At 42.7% G+C, this 23,592-nt stretch overlaps 1 protein-coding gene across 2 annotated transcripts in view; it reads right to left on the bottom strand.

Annotated features, from left to right (window-relative positions):
• ATP10D (ATPase phospholipid transporting 10D (putative)) overlaps window positions 1-10,909 on the bottom strand; it is a 79,387-nt gene extending 68,478 nt beyond the window's left edge. The window contains exon 1 of one of the 2 annotated variants that reach the window (XM_074992717.1): window positions 10,770-10,909. The gene's annotated coding sequence lies outside the window, so the exon portion shown is untranslated. The remainder of the gene's footprint in view (window positions 1-10,769) is intronic. The other variant, XM_074992716.1, reaches the window with a different exon arrangement.
• Between the last annotated feature and the right edge of the window lie 12,683 nt (window positions 10,910-23,592).

Here is a 23,592-nt window from a genome sequence, read left to right as displayed (position 1 = left end):
GGGACACTCGAAGAAGAAGGCAAGCTTTCTAGCAGATGTAAGCGGAATCCTGCGTGAAGGGAGAAGTGAAACAGAATTTTGATTTTCCAGCAACTTTAATTCTGCAGTTGGTCATGCATAATTAAACGTGGCAAAAGGTTTCTGGAAATATCTGGGATACGTCTACAAATGGCATCTATGGCCATTTTGAAGATTACTAATGAGGCGCTGAAATGCATATTTGGCACCTCATTAGCATGCCACTGGCCACAGCTCTTCGACATTGCTGTGGCCACCCGCATGCTAACGAGGCACTGAATATGTATTTCAGCGCTTCACTAGTAAACTTCGAAATGGCCATTTACATGGCCATTTCGAAGTTTCGGGCTAGTGTAGATATAGCCTGTTAGTGACCATGTCTTAACCTAGGAGTGTCCATGCTCAGTACTCCCAGGAAATGAAACAAAACACTTGCCTGTAGGAAACCTACAAAACAGGAACCCTATAGGATGGCAGCTTCACACAATTCTTCATTCCTAACATTAAGGGATCAATCCTGGCGGTGAACTAGTCAACTTCCATATCCATTCAATCCTTACGTCATCAATAACCACTGCCGGTAAGGGTATGAACTAGTGCCAACTGAAAGTGTTTTTTGCTATGTGGAAATCACTGGACTTGCAACAAGCCAATTCATAAATACAGTAAGGGAAAAATACAATCTGGATCTTAGTTTCGAGCCAAAGGGAAATATTTTTAATTATGAAAAAAAAACAAACAGTTTTTTAGCAGCATCCTTGAAAACACTTTTGTAACTAACATTTTACTATTCAACAGGCTAACGTTTTAAGATTTTATTCAATTTTTTTTTAAAAGTCTGTTAGTCTACAGTATGGAATCAGCTGATCAGGTGAACAATGCCCCTTTTTACTGGAGCCCTGCACACATACAAAATTTGTATCTGTATCAACAAAAAAGAGACATGGATAGCCACATCCACAGATTTACAGTATCTTACTTTCCACCCCAACTTTAGTTTTCTAAATAAGCCTTTAGCATAGTAAAATGCCCAATATATTACCATTAGTGCGTATATATAAACATGTCTCTTGTCTCTTGCCATCAGCACAAACTTTACAGCTTTGCTTCCTCTAATCTTCACTATTCCAAAGCTATTGACGAACCAGAATTTATCAATTAAGCCACGAAGAAGGCTTTATCAACTACTGAGCAAGGCCCAACCCATGGAGGCTAGACCCGGTCTGAGCGAAGAATGAAACTGACCTAGTTTGTTCATTTATAATGTTGACAATAAAGAAAATGCAAATCCCTACATTGACTTTTCCCTCAAATTCCCTGTGGGATTGTTCCAGCTGCAACCAGTCTCCCTCTTGTGCATTCAGCAAGGACTAAGGAAAGTTTACTCCTCCCTTACACCAGGAAGGGCTGCTGTGGCAGAGGACAGGAGACTGTCTCTCCTCCACTCAGTCTCAATGCTGCCCCTGCTGGTCCTCAGCTGGTGTGTAATCACCAGGGAGGAGATGATAGCAAGCAGTGGCATCAGGACGTTGAATTGACGTATCAGGATCAACTTCCTGCTTCTGTGTAGATCGGAGTTCTTCAGGCTTGCACCTATGTCCCTTACTCCAGGCAACAGCGGAGAGCACTAGGGTCAATGTCCAAGCCTGTACAGATTGAGTTTGCTGCATCTCTACAGATGCGGCAAAATTGCACTCAGAGATCAATTGTGGTGTGTCAAATGCTGGGCAAGTGTAGATTCAGCTTGAGATGAGAGTCATTAAACTAGGCCTATGTCCTTGCAAGTCTTGAGAAATAGCAAAACTTCCTCAACCTTCTTAAATGTCATAAACTAGCAGGATTTTCATAAACTGAGTTGCCTTAATATTATTAAATGAATACACTTTACTTCTCAAACTGCCTTTAACCAGCAATTTATTCAAGTGGATGTTTTTCCCCCTAGGATTTCTCTATCCCATTTAGTTTCTGTCAAGCTACTAGTATTAGGCAGCCATCTTTAACATGAGTCACATGGGGTTATTACTGCATCTTTGTATGAAGCAATAATTCTTTCCCATGAGCTGCAGGAAAATGACAAATCTGTAGCAATTAGTTGTTGCAATGTATAATGCTTTGGCATAGAGCTAATACAGCAATTGTGATGTGTTCTCCTGCTCTGAGCACAATAGAGTTGGATATCTGCCAACATGCTTTAGATTATGGCTTAAAAGTATAAGGAATTCAGTTTTGTTACTGAAAAATGCTGCTGCCCATAAACAAACATCAGACATATTTGATGGGAATATTTTGGCAAGGAAAGCCAGAGGAAAAAGCACAAGGGGGAGCAGTATTTAAGAATATTGGCTTACAAATATGAACATGCATAATTCAAAAGCGCTTGACACAAGACAGATCATATAACATATTATGTCACCATTACAACCTGCCGAATTCGCATAGCCTATATTTGTGCAAGTAACGTTCTTATATGTGAAGTTAGAAATATGAAGTGTGGATCTATTTATAATTCTTAACATGCTAATGAGGGCCATCACTGATGCTAGGGGAAGCATGACTCAGGGTATGTCTATACTTACAAGGGGCTCAACGTTCTGTGATCAATCTTCAGGAGATTAATTTTGCTGCGTCAGTGAAGACGCAGCAAAATCACTCTCTCTGGGCTCGGCCACCAACCCTGGTACTCCACACTGCCACATGGAGTAAGGGATATTGGTGTGAGCCTGAAGAGCCCCAATCTACACAGGGGCAGGACGTCGATCCTGATATGTTGATTCTAGCTACGCTAACTGCGTGGCTATAACTGTGTATCTGGGATCGACTTTGATCCCCAGTATAGACCAGGCTTCAGTACTCTACCTGTGAATGGTCTTGTTCATCCTACAAGTCCAAATGGTGTTTGGTCCCAGAGAAACATGTGACCATGCCATCTGGTACTGTAATCCATCTTGAACCTGTTATTTTTGCATGGGCACAGTGGGTGCTGAACAAAGGGTTCCTACCCTATTTAAGTAATGGGAAACAATCAGTCTGTTATCTGCAGCTGGCCTTTGAAACTGCCTGGCTAACTCGAGGAGGATATAAACACTCCTGAAGAAGCTGTAGACCCAGGGCCAGAGTAAAGATCAACTCTGACTTGAAGCTTTTTTACCAGGAGATAACAACAGCTGTTGGGGACAAGAAATTGCATTTAAAGTTTCTTAGTGGATCAGAACTAGCTGGCACTGTTTGTTTATTTTAACTTAGTAATTTATTTGATATGACTGTTTACACTTGCAACCACAAGGAAAGTCACAAGGAAATTATATTGAGAAAAACAAATTTTAAATAAAAATAAAGCCACATGAATTAACAAACAAAATAACCTATGGGCAGATTGAGAACAACAGATCCAGCCAAGCCTAAGTCACAATGAACCCTAAACAGCACAAAAGAGAGAACTACATCACTGAGCCAACCTCCTGGAAAACCATCTGGACAGGCCACCCTTGGTATGTGTACACTGCAATTAAGCCCCTGCGGCTGGCCCATGTCAGCTGAGTCAGGCTCCTGGGGTTGTTTAATTATGGTGTAAATATTCAGGCTGTTAACTCCGGCTCAGGGTCTCTTGCCCTCACCGGGTGTTCAAATTTAGAAATATTTTTTCCCACTTTTGTTTTAACCTTACAAAATCTGAAGTGTAAATTCTGTGCTTTCCCTTTTAAATGGTTCTACTTTGACTATTTATTCTGTCATATCATTTTCCATAAACCTCTCTTGCCTACACGTGACAGGAAACACCAATGTAAGAAAACAAGATGGTTATTTTTAAATCTACTTTTCATGCCTTTTTGATGATAAAGGAGTCTCATTCCCTCCCCCCTTTATTTCATAGCTATTTGAAAGTGACCTACATCACTTGCATTATTTTTAAAAGTCTCATTTTTAAAAAACAACAAGAAAATCTATGTGGACTTTGCAATGAAGAAAATCTAAAAGGGCCACACTTTAGGTTTGACAGCTTAAACAATATCCTGGGAGCAGAGTCTGCTTTCTGTGATCATTAAATAACTGGATTCACAGAATCACTCAGGCTGCCTTCACTATTAAGAAAAGATGTATTTTTGCAGCAGGGTAACTAATGCACATTAGCTGTCCTACAGTGAAACCAGAGTGGAGAGAAGCACTGAAGCTTTTACTGCAAAGGTACTGTCAAAATAATGTCACTTTTCCTCTCCCATTCTTTCCATCCCCTGCTCTTTTGCAAACTCCTTCAATCTCCAAGTTTGGGTTCTCAGATTCACTCTCAAGGCATCACTCCCACTCTTCCTTCATCTACCTGGAGTTAACAGTCTCTAGCAGATAGAACAAGGGACTGAAAGCCTGGAACTGATGAGTTCTAATTACCTCTTTGTTAGTGACTTGCTATGTGGCCTTGAACAAGCCCCTTATTCCTCCTGCACCAGTTTTTCCTTCTGTAAAATAATTACTTAGTTTACAGTGAGGTGGTACAGATTAATTACATAGTAGTTATAGTGCTTTGAAGCTGTGCATCACTATATATTGTGCTACTATACTCATACACCATTTAACATTCCCCATATGCCACCCTCACTTTTTTCTGGACCACACCCTTTGACTCCTTCCATTCTCTCCTGACAACATTCCTCCTTTCATGTCATCATTTTCATTTGCAATGGTCTCCAAATCATTATCTCTCTCTCTCTCTCTCACACATACACACACACACACACACAGAGTGAGCTACATTCATTACAGCTAGAAACCTTTATGGAAACAAAGGGTTTTTTTGAGGAGAGGAGTGATCTCGCTTAGCTAACAATATGTTCCCAGAAACCAGCTCTTGACAGTGTGTTTTCCAGGGAGCCACTTTGCCAGGGTTCCCTACTCCTGGAAAATCTCTGCAGGAGGCCACCAAGGGCAAGATAGATGCTATTTGTATGAGGCCACCAAGGGAAAGAAAGCTGCTGTTCCTAGAAGGCCAGTTTTCCATCCCCTCCTACTTATGAATTTTCAGACAGAGTGCTCAGTAAGCATGGAGAGGCAAGTTTTGAAGCAGCTGATACCATCTTTGACAGGAAGGAGCTAATCCACACACAAAGGTCTCAGCTGCATGTCAATCACACAGATTGCTGTTGGTTGGACAATTTTACCTACTGCAAAGGCTCACAAATACCTGTATTAGTAAATAAACAAACAACTCTGATTTCAGCATCCAAACTGCACAGACTAAATGTACATAAGGCTTTATGTTTTATCCTCCCAATCTTCTGAAAATCAAGAGTTAGTAAACATCAAGAGGCTTAGAGACTAATGAGTACCCACAAGCTTAAGGATCAATTTACATTGGAGAAAGCAAACAACAATAATCCTCTCATGAGAAGGCATTTGCTACTGTTTCCTCTTTAACGAGAAAACTGCAAAAGACACTAACAAAAGTCTTTGTAAACCCAAGTTAAATCACACAAGTGAAACAAGCTGCACAGGCAAGACCTGAAATTCTAATGTTTAAAAAAAAAAGAGCAGGGGAAAATACCCTTCAGGCCTTCTTAAAAAGTAAAAAAGCGCACAGCCCACATCTGAAAAAAATCCCGTGTGTCATCCTCAAAGAAAACATTTTGACCTGCTTTTGAATACAGCTTTGCTTTCTAAAGGTGAACCACGGTAGTTTTGTTTCCCAATTCACCCCCACTCTCCAGCTTCCACCCTCCTGCAACAACATGCTGGAACAATTATCCTAAGAGAGGCGTGAAGTACCCATTCATTTCAATGGGATGTTAAGGCCAAAGCTAATGGTAATTTAACTGTCAACACTAATTATATCACTGCTTTCACTTTAGCAGAAACTGCCATCTACTCCCCTTTGCCACTGCTCTTAGAAGTCTGAGGCTGTATCTATGGAGACTACAGGGATCCACCTTTGGCATAACCTCATTATGCAGATACCCGTCAGCAGCAACAATTTTTTTCCCTGCCACTGTAGTAACAGCACTTCAGTGAGAGACCAGAGCTAGACTGCCAGAAGCATTATTCCGTCAAACCAGCAGTGCCTATCACAGGGGATTAGGCCAGCCTAGCTATGGCACTCTGGGAGGTGGATTCTTCACATCTATCAGCACTATAGCTTCGTCAGCTAAATTGTAGCATAGCAACATCCAGAGAAGTTGTGCTGTTACTGTAAAGAATGTTTCCTGCCATGACAATAGATGGGCCTGAAAACAATACACAATAAAATGGAACTGAAGATAAATGTGAAATTTAATTCCCTAGTTGTACAATGAATCAATGTCAAAGTTGAAGTGCCTACCAGAAGAGAATAGTAACAGAGAGGTAGCCGTGTTAATCTGTATTCTAACAAAATAAAACAGCAGAAATGTAGTACTTTAAAGATTAACAAAATGATTTATTTGGGGATGACCTTTCTGTCCCACAAAAGCTCATCACCAAATAAATCATTTTGATAGTCTCTGAAGTGCTACATTACTGCTTTCTTTTACCAGAAGAGAGACAATCAGTGCATTGGTTTGTAACAATACACACTTGTCCAGTGCTCGGAGATATTCTTGACAGGAACAACCTCTGAATCCACTTTAATTGCTACAAAAGGGATGACAACACCATAAAATATGTCTGTTGAGCAAGGACAGTTTCAGACCCCTGAAACAGATTCAGCAGACTCACTCCCTACAATACGTCACAGCTCAACGACAAACGGTTAAGTTTTTTTTAGCAATATGAGAAACTAAAATAAAAATGAAACCGTATGATGAAGTGGCCTGAATGCAAAACAGAGATCAAAACAACACCCAAGTTCTAACCCTGGCTGTTCCACTGACTTACAGCATGACTTTGCACAGTAACAGAGAGGTAGCTGTGTTAGTCTGTATTCCAACAAACCAAAGCAGCAGAAATGTAGCATTTTAAAAACTAACAAAACGATTTATTTAGTGATAAGCTTTTGTGGGTCTGTGTTAGTTTTTAAAGTGCTACATTTCTGCTGCTTTGGCATGATTTTGAATTAGTCACTAAGGTCAAAGTCTTTGGTGACTCCCTAGAGCAGTGGTTCCCAAAATTTGCAGCATCATGCCCCTCCCCTTTTGATTTTCGAGAAACCCTCACACCCCTCTACATCATCTTTACCATCAGCCAACTCCCTTTTAACAAAAATTTTGATTTGTAATTTAAAATAAACACAGAAACTCAATATAAAATGTTATTTAAAATTAAAAATTAGTACAAATACTTTTTCTTGGCCCCTTGCAGGTGCCTGGTATAGCCCCAGCTGGCCAGCCGCCTGAGCCCCATGCCAGCCACCAGAGCTGACCACACCAGCTGCCCACCTGCCTGAACCCTGTGCTGCCAGAGCTGCCCAAGCCCCACACTACCGGGGCCAGCTGCCCACCCACCAGCTGTGGGCCAGCCCCCCAAGCCGCCCGCTGAGCCCCATGCTGCCAGGGCCAGCTGCTGGCCCACCAGCCTGAGCCACCCAAGCCCCACGCTGCCGGGGCCAGCCGCCCACCCGCCAGCCCGAGCCCCACGCTGCCAGGGCCAGCCACCTAAGCCCTAAGAGCCCCACAAGCTGTTGGCCCAAGCCCTGCAAGCCCCCCACCCCACCCAAGCCCTTCTCCTCCCCCAAAACCAGGCACCATCAGCCCCCCGCCATCTAATCTCATCCTCCTCCTGCCCCCGCAAACCACACTCACTCACCTTTACAGGAGGCAGCTAACTACACATGGGTCTTCACTGGCTGCCTGTTTTTTTTACAGTGGCTGCAACAGGTTGACCACATAAAATGGCAGGGGCTGAGAGCCAGAAGCAAAGGCCAGATCTTTCTTGAGGGTGGGGGATTAATGGAGGGGAAGGGGGCTGGGTCGCCTCCCCCCCTCCCCCTGGAATTTCTTCAGGCTCCCAGTTTGGGAAACCATGCCCTAGAGGTTTTGACTTTGTCTTTGCTAAGAAAAAAGTCTTAAGAGTGGGCACACCCTTTCAGAGATGCTGGGTACGTACAGCTCCCAACTGCAGCATCTGCAATCAGCAACTACAGTTGAAAATTCTAGTCTCTTTCTCTCTGTTTTTCCTCCTGCAAATACCTTCTTCAGAGGTCAAATGTGAGGCTCTATTATTAGATAATGACAGCACAATAGTTTGAAGGATAGAGCCCAGTGGTTAGGATAGCCTAGATTTGGGAGACCCGGTTTCAAATCCCTGCTCTGCTACGTACTTCCAGTGACAGCTGGGCAAATCACTTGGGTTTTAGGTGCACACCAGACCTAGGTCAACCTAGCTATAACCCAAAAATCTCTTTCATTGCTGTAGTAAGTTTCTGCACTATAGATTGGAACATTTGTAGCTCCATAGCTGCGGCACTGTAGTGTGGACGTACCTTGAATCTCTCCAAGCCCCAGTTCCCCATCTGTATAATGGGGATAATAGCCGTTCCCTACTTCACAGAGGTGATCTAAGGATATACTACATAAAAGTAGTAATACAATTGTATTAATAGTGTTAAATAAATTCTCCTGTTCCATATCCACACCTCTGTGACCACAAGAAACCTCATGGATTTCAATGGGACCTTCTGTGAACTTAGGCATGTCTACTTGCTACCAGTTACATGGACAAAATACTTAATTACTATTCAACGTGAAAAACCTCAGTCCTCCTCCTCCAATATCTGTACTCCCCCATTTGCAGAAGGTTTACAGGGTGGCCACCATTTGTATACAGGAAAACATCTCTAGTTTGCTCATTATTAAGTTCTGACTTAACTTTGACTAGAAAATATTTAGTTTTCCAATCATCATTTTTTTTTCCATGGAACCGTTGAGAGAATGAGAGTCTGAGCCTTCCAAGGTCTCACACATTGGGCACTGTGGCTTAAGCTACAGAAGCTGGGGCTGAAGGTTTCCGAGTCTGAAGGTATTCAATGATTTTATTAATTTTCTAAAGCTCAAAATCAGCAATAAGCACACTCTGACCTAGCTGTTATTTTCTGTGCTTCCTTCTTCAATTATGGGTGCTGAGAGATAAGAAGGAGGCCAATGCAACAGTCATGAATGAATGCCTGTAAAGGGTTAAACCCAGAGAGAGTGGGTTGTCTGTGGGCAAGCAACCAGGTGAGCCAAGGGGAAGAGAGAAAGGGATCTCTTGAATTGAAGCAGTTACTGGCCGAGGGGTCTTTCTTTAGTCTGGACAGAGCAGGGAGAGACACAGAGATGTTTAAACCTAAGCAGGACTTAAAGATTTTCTCCTGGAGGGAGGAACAGTTCAATGGCTTGAGCACTAGCCTGCTGAACCAAAGGTTGTGAGCTCAATGCTTGTGGTGGCCATTTAAGGATCTAGAGCAAACAGGTTCCAACAAATAAATAAAAATCTCTCAGGGATGGTGGTAGGTCCTGCTGAGGGACTGGACTCCATGCCCTCTGAAGGCTCCTTCCAGTTCTATGAAATAGGTATATCTCCATACTTCAGTTCTCCCCACCCACTGTAGCTTTTAAACTGAATCCCAGGGAAGTAATTCTCTGCTTCTATCTACATTTTTTTTAAAGTTGCTCTGTAACACCTAGCAACCAAGTATGTGTTATTTTATTTGTATACTTTATCTTTTGTTTTGTTAATAACTCACCTTTTTAAGGCAATGATTTGATTCCTGTGTGCCAGAGAATGGTCTGTGTGTGTGTATATATGTGCATTCCTAAAACTGAAAGGTTCAGACTGAAACTTAATTTCTTCCCCTTTTTTCCCCTCAAGCTCTCTCTTAAAGGAGGGTTAAGAGCTTGGGGGTTTCCTCACACAGAGACATCCCCAGTGTGTATGCCTGGGTTTTAGAAAGGGGTCTTCTCACTTCTGTGATGGCAGCTACTCCCAGAGTCAGGGAATCTATGACCTTGGGAAGCTTTTAAGCAGAGCCTGTACAGGCAAGGTATTTTTAAGGTCTCTTGTGGGATCCCCCCCATTCTGTCACCCAGGTGCAGAATGTGATCAGCTTTGACACCAAGTTCTTTGTGACTGTACTATAAGAATACAGGCCAGGATCTTCACTCAGTCAGACTCTGCTCTCAGTTCTGGCATATTTAATAACTTGTTGCAGTTGGGCAAGCCCAATACAAGAGAGATCTATTATGAAATGTACACGTAGGGCCTTTTGATAGATGACAGGCAAACAAGAAAACTATAAATTAACGTACAGGCTCTACTCTATCCTAACACAACTGCACTGAATCTGTGCTTTGCTCTTACACACTTTATCATTGGCAGTTTTTCTTCCCACTTCACTGAAGTCAACATGAATCAACATGAAGAGAAATTCATCCATCTAATTTACCCAGGGTCCCACTGTATTTCACTCTCTCTCCCCCACGTGGCCAAGTGTAACCTTCGCAAGACAACAAGCTGTCCCATGGCACCCTAAAGCCTGAACTATTTTATTCTGGCATAAGTTGTTAGCCTGACTGGACTTACTGGTTTGTGCTGCAACAGAACCCTTCCCAAAGCGGTAGGATTGGCTGGATGCAGGGAATTGAGACAGTGCACTAATTCAACGGGGCACAACAATGCAACCGGGGTTCGTTCAAATCATGCAACCAATGACCTATGCCAAACGACGGGGCACCCCTGAGCGGAGGGGCGACCACGCTGCACCTCGGCCAGGGCGCACCCCACAGGCGCCAGCAGCAAGATGAGCTGCAGGCACCAAGGCAGAAGGGGGTGGGTGGGAGGAAAGCGATAGCAGAAGGCGGGGGGTCCCCGCTTACCCGTCCCGCTGCACATCCCAGCGCGGCGGCCCCACAAGGCCGGTCACGCGGCCGGCACTTTTTCCACAGCCCGGTTCAGCGCCGCTCCCCAGCCAGTCCCTGCGGCTGCGGAGCCCAGCGCCTCACGAGGCAACTTCCCGAGGAGCCCCGGCTGGGACAGCCTCCTTCCTTCGGGGGCTGCAGGGAGCAGCGAATCACAGCCTCGCCCTCTCTGACGTCTCCTCTCGGCGCTTCTTGAGTGGCTCTCCCTACCTCCCCCTGCGGGGAGCATCACAACGTTCTTGTGCTCTGTTCCGCTCACTCTTCCCTTCGCTGGTCTAGTTCTTCCCACCTGGCTCCTCCCTACTCGTACCCTTCCTGTCTCCCATTCCCTGCTCCTTCTTCTTGTTCTCTTCCTTCCCTCTCCTCTGCTGTTCCACCTGGCCTTGTGCTCCAGGCCTGGCCAGCTTCAAGGGAGAATGTATAAGATTTCTTAGAGGTACTGATGTTCACAACTTGTTTTAACAAGAACAAGTCCTGTGGCACCTCATAGACTACAGACTAACAGATACTTTGGAGTGTAAACTTTTGTGGGCAAAGACCTGCTTCAGCATCTGATGAAGCTGGTCTTTGCCCACGAAAGCTTACGCTCCAAAATATCTGTTAGTTAGTTTATAAGGTGCCACAGGACTTTTCGTTGGTTTTGAAGATACAGACTAACAGGGCTATCTCTCCGACACTTGTTTTAACAAGGTGGTAGACTAAAGGTTTAAAAGCTCTACACCTGCCAACTCGCTGTCATTTGCAAGAAGAGGCTGCCTTATCTGTGGGATTCCTTTAAGGCATTGTTTAAGTGGCTCGTGTAATGTGCGTGTGTTTTGAATAAGATATTAAAAACCCCACTTTCGATCATTTGAATTTCCCCTTAAAATTGTGCTCATTTTGAAATAGCATTCTTGGAATCCGAGTAAAGAAAAATGACATTTTATGTTACTGAGTAACTGTAAGATTGGTGAAAGTAGTGGTGTTTTCCTTATGTTTCTTTTAGTTAAACAGAAGTGTGATGTGAAATATACCTACACACATGGGATCTAGAGCATATCATGTTTGACACATCTTGTTTGATCCAACCACAGACTAGGAGCAAAGGCTTAGTTACAGAACACACTTAACAGCACTCAGGAGTTGTCAGACAGTGTAATTACTGAGAAAGTAATTACTGACTGGCATTTTAAGCACCTTGTCATTTAACCCAGTGAGGCTAATCTGAGGCAGTGTTTAGAATGCCAATTTTATCTGATAGTTAATGTGCAGATTAGACCGTCCAATGTTATTACAACCCTCCAAGATAAAATGGGACTAGTTGTATATTGCAAAAGTTCTGCATAGATAAGTCCTTGTATTGTGAACTCTCACACCCTAAAGGGAGAGAGGCAATTGCTTTTTGACAAAGCCATCCTTTCCTCCGAGTGATCATAATGTATAAATGTTGCATAAATCTTTCAGGCCCTGTCTGCCTGTTGCTGTATACATAAAGCACAGATCACCTTTTAAGGGTTTCTCTTAGCAGATGGAAGCAGTGGTAGAATGCTAAGATGGAGTTAATATTTCTTAGTTCCTCAAGGGAGATTGACAGACTTGCTCATTTGCAAGGTCAGAGTAACATTTAAGATAGCTTGACCCTGTTTTCCTTGGCATCTGCATCTGACTGTGGAGAAACTGCTCAAATTATTAAACTGTTCATTTAGAGTTGAATAATAAATACCAAAATGAGCCAATAAATTCCATTCAGACATCTACTGTGAAGTCTAAACACAGATGTAGCTTTATATTACCCCGACTGTGTCCATTGCATCCATTTATAAGGAACTGAAGAGAAATTTCTACTCTGACACTCTGTTGTAGAAGAGGGCAGGAAGGCGTTTAAAAAAAAAACTTCTTTGAGGTATTCAGAGCCTAGTACGACAGAGTCTTGATCTTGACTTGGTCCAATACCAATATCTCTATTTAAATAATAATAAAAAAACTCTAGCAACTATATCCAACAGTGTCTCATAGATGCACTCTCCCTGATATGTTCCTATATGCAAGAAGTTTGATCCACAATATAAATATTTAGTCTGCAGCATTGTTGTAGCCATGTTGGTCCCAGGGTATCAGAGAAACAAGATGGATGAAATAATGTCTTTTATTAGACCAACTTGTGTTGGTGGAAAAGACAAAAACAAGCTTCTGAACTACATAGAGTTCCTTGTCTCTCTCATAAATATTTAGTGACATACACCATAGTCAGTGTTAAACACCACGAAAGCTACAGGTGAAATAGTTGTGAAGGGGCTAAAAACATAAGAACAGCCATACTGGGTCAGACTAATGGTCCAACTAAGACAATATTCTGTGTATGACAGTGGCCAATGCCATGTGCCTCAAAGGGAATGAATGGATCAGGCTGTCATCAAGTGATCCATCCCCTCTTGTCCACGCCCAGCATCTGTCAGTTAGAGGTGGAGGGACACCCAGAACATTAGCTTGACTAACAGACATTGATAAATTTATCCTGCATGAAGTTATCTCATTCTTTCTTGAACCCAGGTATAGTTTTAGCCTTCACAACACCCCTGGCAACAAATTCCACAGATTGACCATGTGTTGTGTGAAGAAGCACCTCCTTATGTTTGCTTTAAACCTAATGCCTATTAAATACATTAGATGACCCTGGTTCTTGTGTTATGCGATGGATAAATAACACTTTCTTATTCTCTTTCTTCACATCATTCATTATTTTAAAGATTTCTATTATATTCTCCCTGCTCCCCATTCATCACTTTTTCAAGTTGAACAGTCCCAGTTTTTTTAATTCCTTCTCTGTGTCTTTTTTTAATTCCAAAATATATATTTTTGCGATGAGGTGACCAGAAATGCACGTGGTATTCCAGGTGTGGGCATTTCAGGAATTTAAATAGAAGCATGGTGACATTTTTCACTATTGTGTAACATTCTCATAGCTTTTTTGACTGTACTTTGAGCCCACACTTGCAGAGAACTATCCATAATGACTCCAAGACCTGTCTTGAGTACTAATGGCTAATTTGGATCACATTACTTTGCATTAATCAACATTAAATTTAGCTGTCATTTTGTTGCCTAGTCACTCAGATTTGTGAGATCCACTTGTAACTCTCCACAGTCTGCATTGGACTTAACTACCTTGAATAATTTTGTATTGTCTGCAGGACTTTACCACTTCACTGCTTACACCTTTTTTCCAGATCACTTATATTTTGAGCATCACTGGTCCCAATACAGATCCCTAGGAGACATTGCTATTTACTTCCTCCATTCTGAATCCATTGTGAAACTGTCCATTTATTCCTCCTCTTGTGACTCATCTTTTAAACAGTTACTGATGATCCATGAGAAGACCTTCCCTCTTAACCCATGACTGCCTATTTTGCTTAAATGCCTGTAGTGAGGGACCTTGTCAGAGGTTTTCTGAAAGTTCAGATATACTATGTCCACTGGATCATCCATGTCCACTTGTTTGTTGGTTCCCTCAAAGAATTCTAATAGATTGGTGAGGCATGATTTCCCTTTACACAATCCACGTTATCTGTTCGCCAACCAATCATGTTCACCTATGTATCTGACAATTCTGTTCTTTATTATAATTTGTTTCATTTTTGCCTGGTACTGAAGTAAGGCTTACCAACCTGTAATTTACAGGATAGACTTGGAAACCTTTTAAAAAATTGGTGTCACATTAGCTATCCTCCAATCATCTAATAAAGAGGTGATTTAAGTGATGGGTTACATAGCACTGTTAGTACTTCTGCAATTTAATATCTGAGTTCCTTCAGAACTCTTGGGTGAACACCATCTGATCCTGGTGACTTATTACTGTTTAGTTGCAGAGTATGCTACCATGAAGTTTCTCATCTCTTACTTAGTAGCCTACTAACTTGCCCTTCCTTACTCTATTTAGTTCACTTCACTGAGCCCAAGTAATTAGGCTTTAAAAGGGAAGCCTGGATTTCACTCTTACAGCTTATATTTCATATATTATATTGCATTCCTGATTCTCTACATCCCATTTAAATTAATTTACTAAGTAATATTACAGTTTTCATGCAAATTTATATTCAATTGCACCAAACTATTTTAATGCAAAGTTCTTAGTGGTACATCATTCCCCTGCAGAATGCTGGAGTTGAGCAAAACTCCAGCTTCTAAAAACTGGAGAAAATGCACAGTTAAAGTTCCTCATGCAATCTCAAATCTGCCCTTTTTCAGCAGTGCCATTATATACCTCATTAACACATGCACATCCTTATACTGCTGAACCCACAGTGGTTGAAATGTATAGGCCCTTCTTTTCCTTTTACAACCCATTCACTCTCACCCAGAGGAGTCCATCTACCACTACCGAAGGACAAAAGGAAGAAAAGTCGGGGGAGGGGGTTGATTTTTCAGGTTGCTGTCTTTGAGCAATCCAATGAAAGGGACAGCAATAGATCAGAATTCCAGGCATTAAGGACTGGAGCTTGTCCACAAGCTGCTGTACCTGACTCTTCTCCAAGCTATAACCCAGATAAGTTGTCTTATATTTGCTTATGTCAAATGTCGTTGGGCTTGCAGTTAATCTAGCCTTGGGACCAGAGTACTGGAGCTGCTTGCTTCAGGTGGTCCTCCCAGCTCTGGCTTTAGATCAGGACTGTATCGAGGTAAGCATTGGCACAAATATTCATAGAATCATAGAATGCTAGGACTGGGAGGGATCTTGAGAGGTCAGTGAGTCTGTGCTCACGAAAGCTCATGCTCAAAACTTTTCTGTTAGTCTATAAGGTGCCACAGGACCCTTCGCTGCTGCCCCTGCAGTGGTGGCTCTTGTGGCTTCTGTCCCACAGAGTTGGGCTTGGATTCCCACTGAAAGCACTGCAAGCTGACTCACAGAGTTGCAGCATCAGTCACTCACATTTGCCTCAGCCACCCCTTCCCACCATGGTGGAGGGCAACCTGGTCCAAACTTGAGTGGCCCAATCACTCCTTTTGTAAATGAAAACACAGTTATTTGCAGTAGTTAGGTTACCTCCCTTGCTCAAGATCCTTACTTCATAAGACTGATGAGGAGTTACAGTGTCCCCTTCTAGGGCTTCCCCTATAGCCCATCTATTGGAGCTTGTCAAAATAAAAGAATACACAATAGGCACACAAACAGACTGTGAAACAAAACTTTTATTAACTAAAGGTGGGGAAGAAGGGAAGTGGCAGGGAGGATTAATGTTATCAGAGAGTAGCTACAACACTCACTCCGAACACACATTCACATAGGTACAACAGAATCATAGAACACTAAAACTGGAAGGGACCTCATGAGCTCATCGAGTCCAGTCCCCTGCCCTCACAGCAGGACCACATATTATCCAGACCAGTCGTGTCCAAGAGAAATTTAACTGATCACCACAGCCCGCCCGCCTGCAGCCAGGTGCCACCCACCCAAGAGATGATGCCCTCCCCGGGCTCAGCAAGGAATCCCCTCCCCAGAAGATTACTCTTTGGCGCTGCACAAGCCACCCCAGGCTGAAGCTGTGCTCCAGTTGGAGCCGCCGCCATGTGAGGCACCCGGGGCTGCAGCTGTGCCGTGCTGACTTGCCCCACGATGTGGTGAGGCATGTGCATGGAGCGGCTGGAGTTGCGCCCCATATGCGTGGCTCTCCTGAGCCACATTTCACCACGCTATGCTGCCCTGTGTGCCACATACGGTGAACAGGGAGCGTATTGGACACTGCGGATCTCAACCATCCCTCATAGGTGTCTCTCTCTCTTTAATATCTCCAGTGATGGACAGTCCACAACCTCCCTAGGCAACATATTTCAGTGTTTAACCACCCTGACCGTTAGGAAGTTTTTCCTAATGTCCAACCTAAATCTCCCTTGCTGCAGAGTTTGAGCCCATTGCTTCTTGTCCTGTCCTCAGAGGCTAAGACAAACATTTTTTCTCCCTCCTCCTTTTAACACTCATTTAGGTACTTGTGAAACACTATCTTGTCCCCTCCCTGTCTTCTCTTTTCTAAACTAAACAAGCCCTATTCTTTCCGTCTTTCCCCATAGCTCATGTTCTCTAGACCTTTAATTATTCTCGTTGCTCTTCTCCCGACCATCTCCAATTTCTCCACATCCTGCTGGGAGCTATGAACCAGCTGGACAAAAGTCAACATGTATTAAAAGATGGATCAGCAGCAATGCAGCATAAAAGCAAAGGAACTGCAGCAAGCATATCACAAAATCAATTGCAACCCTGCCGCTTTTACAATGAACTGCGTGTTATACTCAGCATGCCTCCACTAGCACCCTACAGCCCACTACCTGGTTGGGAGCAGAGCAGCGTAAGCCCCGACACTCTGGCAGGAGCACAGGCAGGGCTGGAAGCAGGTGAGGTCCAGAGAACCCAGGTCCACTTGTGGCGATGCCCCTGTTCCAGGCCCCCACTGTGGATTTGCCAACTCTAAAATGATTTCCCAATGACAGGTAGCAAGCTGGCACAAAAAGCTTTCAGAAAACAATACCCATTGGTTCCTCAACTGCCAGTGTACTTTTAATTCTGGTGTGCCTGTGCAGAACAGCTGAGTCAAACTCAGCCCACAGATTTAGGAATATGGCCTTTTTCATCCAAAAGTTCTGCAGCCATTGCTACAGGCACCAATTCCATGTTCTATTTGTGTATGCAGTATCCCATATTTGAAGTTAAATATATGAAGCATAAATCTGTTTACACATCTAGGTGTGCTAATAAAGGCCATTAGTAATACTCGGGAAACTTAATGTCCCAGTGCTCATGACAATGATCTGTGGATAGTCTTGTTTTTCCTGTAAACCAGGATTATGGTTGATCCTGCCAAGAAATGTGGCCAGGTCACCTGATGCTGGAACACATTTTAGACATGGTAATTTTCCATGGGGATGTGAAAGGGTTGAAACTGAACACAGAGGATTCCCACCTTGGGCAAAATCTACTAATTGGCAATAAACGAAACAAAAGGCACAGTTGCCAGACACCAAGAAACCCCCTGCTTATCACCCAGATGACTGCTGATAACACCTAAGACTGAACAGGGAGAAAGCTCGAACCCAAGTGAGGAGGCTTCCTAGCTTGTGAGAAAAAATAATTAAAACTACTGGTAGGGTAAGAAATTGCATAACTAATTTCTTAAGAGCATGTTTTGTTTTATTTGGCTTAGTAACTTACTTTGATCTGTCTGTTATCATGGGCAACCACATCAATCCTACATTTTATATTTAATAAGATCACTTTTGTTTATTATTAAACCCAATGGCTGTGTCTACACTAAGACAAAACTTTGAAATGGCCATATCACAGAATATTAATGAGGCACTGAACTGAATATTCAGCACCTCATTAGCATTAGGATGCTTCCAGATGCAGCACTTCAAAAGCGTCGCTTGGCGCAGCTACACGAGGGTCCTTTTCGGAAGGACCCCGCACATTTTGAAATCCCTTCATTCCCCTCAGCTGAGAGGAATAAGGGGATTTCTAAATGTGCGAGGTCCTTTCAAAAAGGACTCCCATGTAGCCACATGGTGCTTTTGAAACGCTGCAGCCAGAAGCATCCTCATGCTAATGAGGCACTGAATATTCAATTCAGCACCTCATGAATATTCTTCGATATGGCCATTAGCATGGCCATTTTGAATGTTGTTTTACTGCACACACAGCCAATGTAAATAAATGTTACCTTGGGGGACAACAGCTGCTCATATCTGTCTTTCATTGAGAAAGGGAGCGAACAACTTGGGAACTTTCTCTGTGTAAAACTTTCACGTAGAGTAAGATGGATTTATCTGGGGTTCTGGTCCCATAGGACTGTGCACAAGGGTGTTGTGTCAAGCCCCTATGACTGAGCCTTTCCAGATCTGAGTTGCTCTCAGTGTCTATTTCGTTCTGCTGTGGGCTGTAACCCCAGCAACTCTGTGTCTTTGCTGGACGAGACCAGAAGTTCTGGCTCAGCAGAACAGAGTGGTGAGGCACCCCTCACGAGAGGACAGGTAGGCGGGCTCAATGCTATGATCAGCTTGTCAGGTGACAGCTCTGTGATCAAACTTGTCACACTGAGCATCCACTCTCAGACCCTCCCTTGGAAAATTGGTGCATGTGGCCACCGTTAACCTGAAATACAATGTAGCCTCACCAGTCAGTGCTCATTTCTACGGCCCAGAAACAGCAAACACACACCTGCAGCTGCTGTGTGACTATTACTAACAACTTTGAGTTGGTTATTGCAGGGTGATCAGGGATCTAGAGGGCGTAGTGGACCACAAACTAAACATGAGTCAATAGGCTCTCTATCTTTAGGACACTATGCTAAGGACTTTACAAGGGATCTTTAGGTAAGAAATTTCCTACTCTGCACAGGCACAGACCTTTGAAATAGCTATGCTAATGGCCATTTCGAAGATTACTAATGAGGTGCTGAATTGAATATTCAGCGCCTCATTAGCATTAGGATGCTTCCGGCCACGGTGCTTCAAAAGTGCCGCTTTCAAAAGTGCACGGCTTGGCACGGCTCCACAGGGGTCCTTTTTGAAAGGACACCACACCTTTCAAAATCCCCTTATCCCACTCACTGATCAGAATAAGGGGATTTCGAAAGATGTGGGTCCTTTCGAAAAGGACCCTGTGCAGCCACGCTGAGCCGCGCGCTTTTGAGAGCGGTGCTTTCAAAGCGCCATGGCCAGAAGCGTCCTCATGAGGCACTGAATATTCAGTTCAGCACCTTATTAGTAATCTTCGAAATATAGCTATTTTGAAGATTTGTGCCCATGTAGACACAGCCAACGGCTGCATCTATGCTTGCATTCTTCTTTCAAAAGAGCCATGCAAATGACAGTAATCAAAAAATGCAAATGAGTCACTGATTTACACATCTGGTGCCTCATTTGCATGTTCCTTCAAAAGAAAAAAAGCAGCGTAGAGGTGGGTCTTTCGAAAATAAACCCCATCTTTGAAAGAACCCTTCTTCCTGAAACAAAATAGAAAGAAGAGTTCTTTCGAAGACGGGGTTCACTTTTGAAAGAGCCACATCAACTCCACTTTATTCCCGTCCAAAAGAAGCTTTCGAAAGAATACGCAAATAAGTCACCAGAAATGTAAATCAGTGACTCGTTTACATTTTTTATTTCCCTCATTTACACACCTCTTTGGAAAGAGGAATACAACTATAGACACAGCCTAAAGCTATCTAGGAAAAGAGTCAAAAGGTATCTCTGAAGTCAGCTGAGTTTGGAAGGAAGAATAAATGGCTTTGCCCTATCCTTAATTAGCAAGAAAAGTAAGGGGCTGTAAGCATCCCTGGAAGATTAAGACCCATCCAAATATATTTTAAACTGCCAGATCTTTTCCCATTAAAAAAGAAAAGTCATGTGGTAAGAGAGAGGTGGTGCTAGTATATGTTGAGTGTACCAAGAAGGTTTCTGTGAGCTTTAAATTATTCATTGATATTGATACACACTCTGCAAGACATTTTTTCTAGTGTATCTACACTAGAAGACTAGTATGCGCAAATAGTTATAACAATTAATGACACATATTTAGCACTTATCCAGTGCTTTTACCCATGGCTCTTTGGCCTAGGTAGGTGCCAGACTGTCACAGCAAAATTTTATTGCCAGTGTGGGCGGGGGCGGGGGGGTGCGTTCCTAGAGCCACATTAGGAAACTAGAGTTTTAGTTTTGGTCTCAAAGAGCATAAACATTTTCTAGAGAATACTTAACTTACAACTGTAATGTATTAATATAACTGTTGCAACAATTTAAGGTGAGGTTTATGTTACAGAATATAGACTGTATGGACTACAGAGTAAACTGATAAAAATGCTGTGACCATCAGTTCAGTGCTGTTTAGTGAGCTTATTATAACCTGAAAGTATGTAAGAACAAATAAAGGTACAGTAAACATAATTTTTGACTGTCAGCTTTTTAGTACAAAAGAACAAGTTCATATTTAAGCTTTGTTGGATTCCTGGTCTAAATCAGATTGGTTCATTGATTGCCATTAGTGCCTCAGGCTTGGTCTACAAAATTTTATAAAGATGCAATCATACTGATATAAGGCACTGTCCGCCAGTACACCTATCCCTCAATTTACAAACATAAATCGTTCCATGAAAACTGTTAGGAAGAAGATGAAAATTCATAAATCAAAAATGAAACTCCCATTAATTTCAATGCAAAAAATTCTTACTGATTGCCAACTCCCAAAAAACACCCAATATTTTTTTCCACATAGGTTACAATACTATACAATCATAAAAATAACAGTGCTATTTTATTGCTTTTTATGACACTTGTTTCTACTAGTCTGTTCTTACATAGCGGTGAAGGTGGTGATGTTGACACGAGTTCCATGGGATCATACACATCATCATTGGAAACAGCTATGTAGTGGCTTCAACCTCCTTAACTGGGGTTTTATCTTCAGCTTTTGAAGCTGAGGATCAGTTGATGGTGATGAGGGGTTAGGAGGAGGTGATGAGGTTGAGGGTTGAAAAAATGATAGAACTGAAGATTATGTTGCAGCCCTATTTTTCCTGTCGGTACAACTCCTAATAGCATCAAACAACTTCATGAATTTGTTGCTTGCATGCTGAACTCTTCTAAGTTGGGGTTGTTGTCACTGAGAATTTGTGTAGCTGCCTCCAATGCACTGAACAATTTTGACTGTTTTAATGTCCTGAGTTTTTTTCTGGTTCATCCAGTTCTTCCTCCTCCTTTTCTGATAAGCTTTCTGTATTCAGCTGAATTAATTCTTCATCAGTCAATTCTTCACCATGTGACAATAATGGGTCTTGCACATCATCTGTGTCTACCTCATTGGATCCTGCTTGAGTTACCAGTTGCATCACAGAATTTCAATGTTTTTCACTTCACCCTCAAAACCACAGAAATAATAAACACATTTCAGCACTAGCTGTTTCCAAACACCATTTAGGATACTCTGACCAATTTTATTGCAGTCGGTTGTGACATTTTCTATAGCCATCTTGAAGCTGCAGTTCCACAACTGCTTAATTGCTGGTTTGTCTTCTCCATCTGGTGCAGATACGAAATACCTCATTACCAGTTGCAGACAGTAAGCTTTAAAGGTAGCAATGATGCCTTGATCGGAAGGATGGAAGTTGACTGAAGGATGTCAGTTGTATTTGGGGGTGAAAAAACCACTCAAAAATTATCACCATCGTCTTCAACATTGATAGGGTGAACGGTAGCATTATCAAGGATCAGCAGACATTTATTATCCAGATTATTTTCAGCACAATATTCGGAGATGAATAATGAAAGGTAGGTTGCTATGTAATCCACAAAAACCTGCTTTGTCACCCATGCCTCTCAATTAGAACACCACACCACAGCTAATGATGCCTTGTTTAAGCTCCTCAAGTGCCCTCAGACATTGCAAATGGTAAACAAGGAGAGGCTTCAATTTCATGTCTCCGTCCGAATTTCTACCAAGAAGTAATACTTGTGCAAACCTTCAAGGTGTTGAAGTCAGTGGAAGCACTCCTGGGTCGTTTCTACACAGGCCACTTTCTTCAAAAGTGGCATGGTAATACACGGCCCGAAATACACTAATGAGGCATGGATGCAAATACCCCACACCTCATTAGCATAACGTCACCTGATTTGGAGTCCAGAAGACCGTTCTTCCGGACTCCAAAACGCCGTGTAGAAGCGCGGCCCCGGGGGAGCTTCCAGAAGGAAGTGCTTCTTCTGGAGGCCCTTTCTTCCCAAAAATTTTTGGGAAGAAGGGGCCTCCAGAAGAAGGACTTCCTTCTGGAAGACCCCCTGGGGCCGCTCTTTTAAACGGCATTTTGGATTCTGGAAGAATGGTCTTCTGGACTCCAAATCATGTGATATTATGCTAATGAGGCACAGGGAACTTGCATCCACACCTCATTAGCATATTTCGGGCCATGTATTACCATGCCACTTTCGAAGAAAGTGGCCTGTGCAGAACCAGCCCTGTTGAGCAAGTGCACCACCAAGAGTAGGGTAGTATGGTCTAACTACTGCAAATAGCTGTCACAGCTGTAAGTGGAACATAGATTGACTGAAGTTTGTAGTGCAGACATACACTCTGGGTGTGCATTCATTGTCCCCTTATCTCCCCCCACCAGGTTTTCTTCTTCTCCCCAGATTGTCTTTTCTTCATCTGGACCCTTAATTTCACCCTGCTTTTAATCACCTGCAGTTTTGTTTTGTATCAACACTACCCCTGCTGTTCTGTTTTATTACATGTGAGACTGTAATAACAAGCTGACAAAACAGACCAAAATTTCCAAAGGTCAACAATGCATTCCTGAAAACACCATCCTGGTCACCCAGGGTGTACATTTGTTCAATCTGGCATGTACATTTAATTATCCCATCAAACACCATTTAGATTTAAATTTTGAAATTAAATGTATAATTTTTCAGAAGCCAGTATATTGTTTTGGAAACTGATAATGTAGCAAGAACAGCAAATGTACACTCTTAAACCCACAGACTTATTAATGTAGGAACTATCTCAGGTGGACAGACTGTTTCCCTTGATAAGAACAAACACCACAGTAGGCCATCCTAGCCCAACAGTAGTAATGTTGGTTGTCTGAGCTTTGTTTACACTCGAGCGTTTTGTAAACAAAACTGGGATTTTGTTGACAAAAGTCATGGAGCTGCTACACACAAAATGCATTTGTCCACAGAAAGCATCAACCAAAAAAACTGTGTAGATGCTCAGGAGGGGGCCCTTCTGTCAACAGGGGGGAGCCAAAAGATCAATCCACTTTTA

This window comes from Carettochelys insculpta, chromosome 4, assembly GCF_033958435.1.
Source record: "Carettochelys insculpta isolate YL-2023 chromosome 4, ASM3395843v1, whole genome shotgun sequence".
NCBI lineage: Eukaryota > Metazoa > Chordata > Testudines > Carettochelyidae > Carettochelys > Carettochelys insculpta.
Note: the sequence above shows the minus strand (reverse complement) of the source record. Positions and strands in the feature narration are given on the sequence as shown.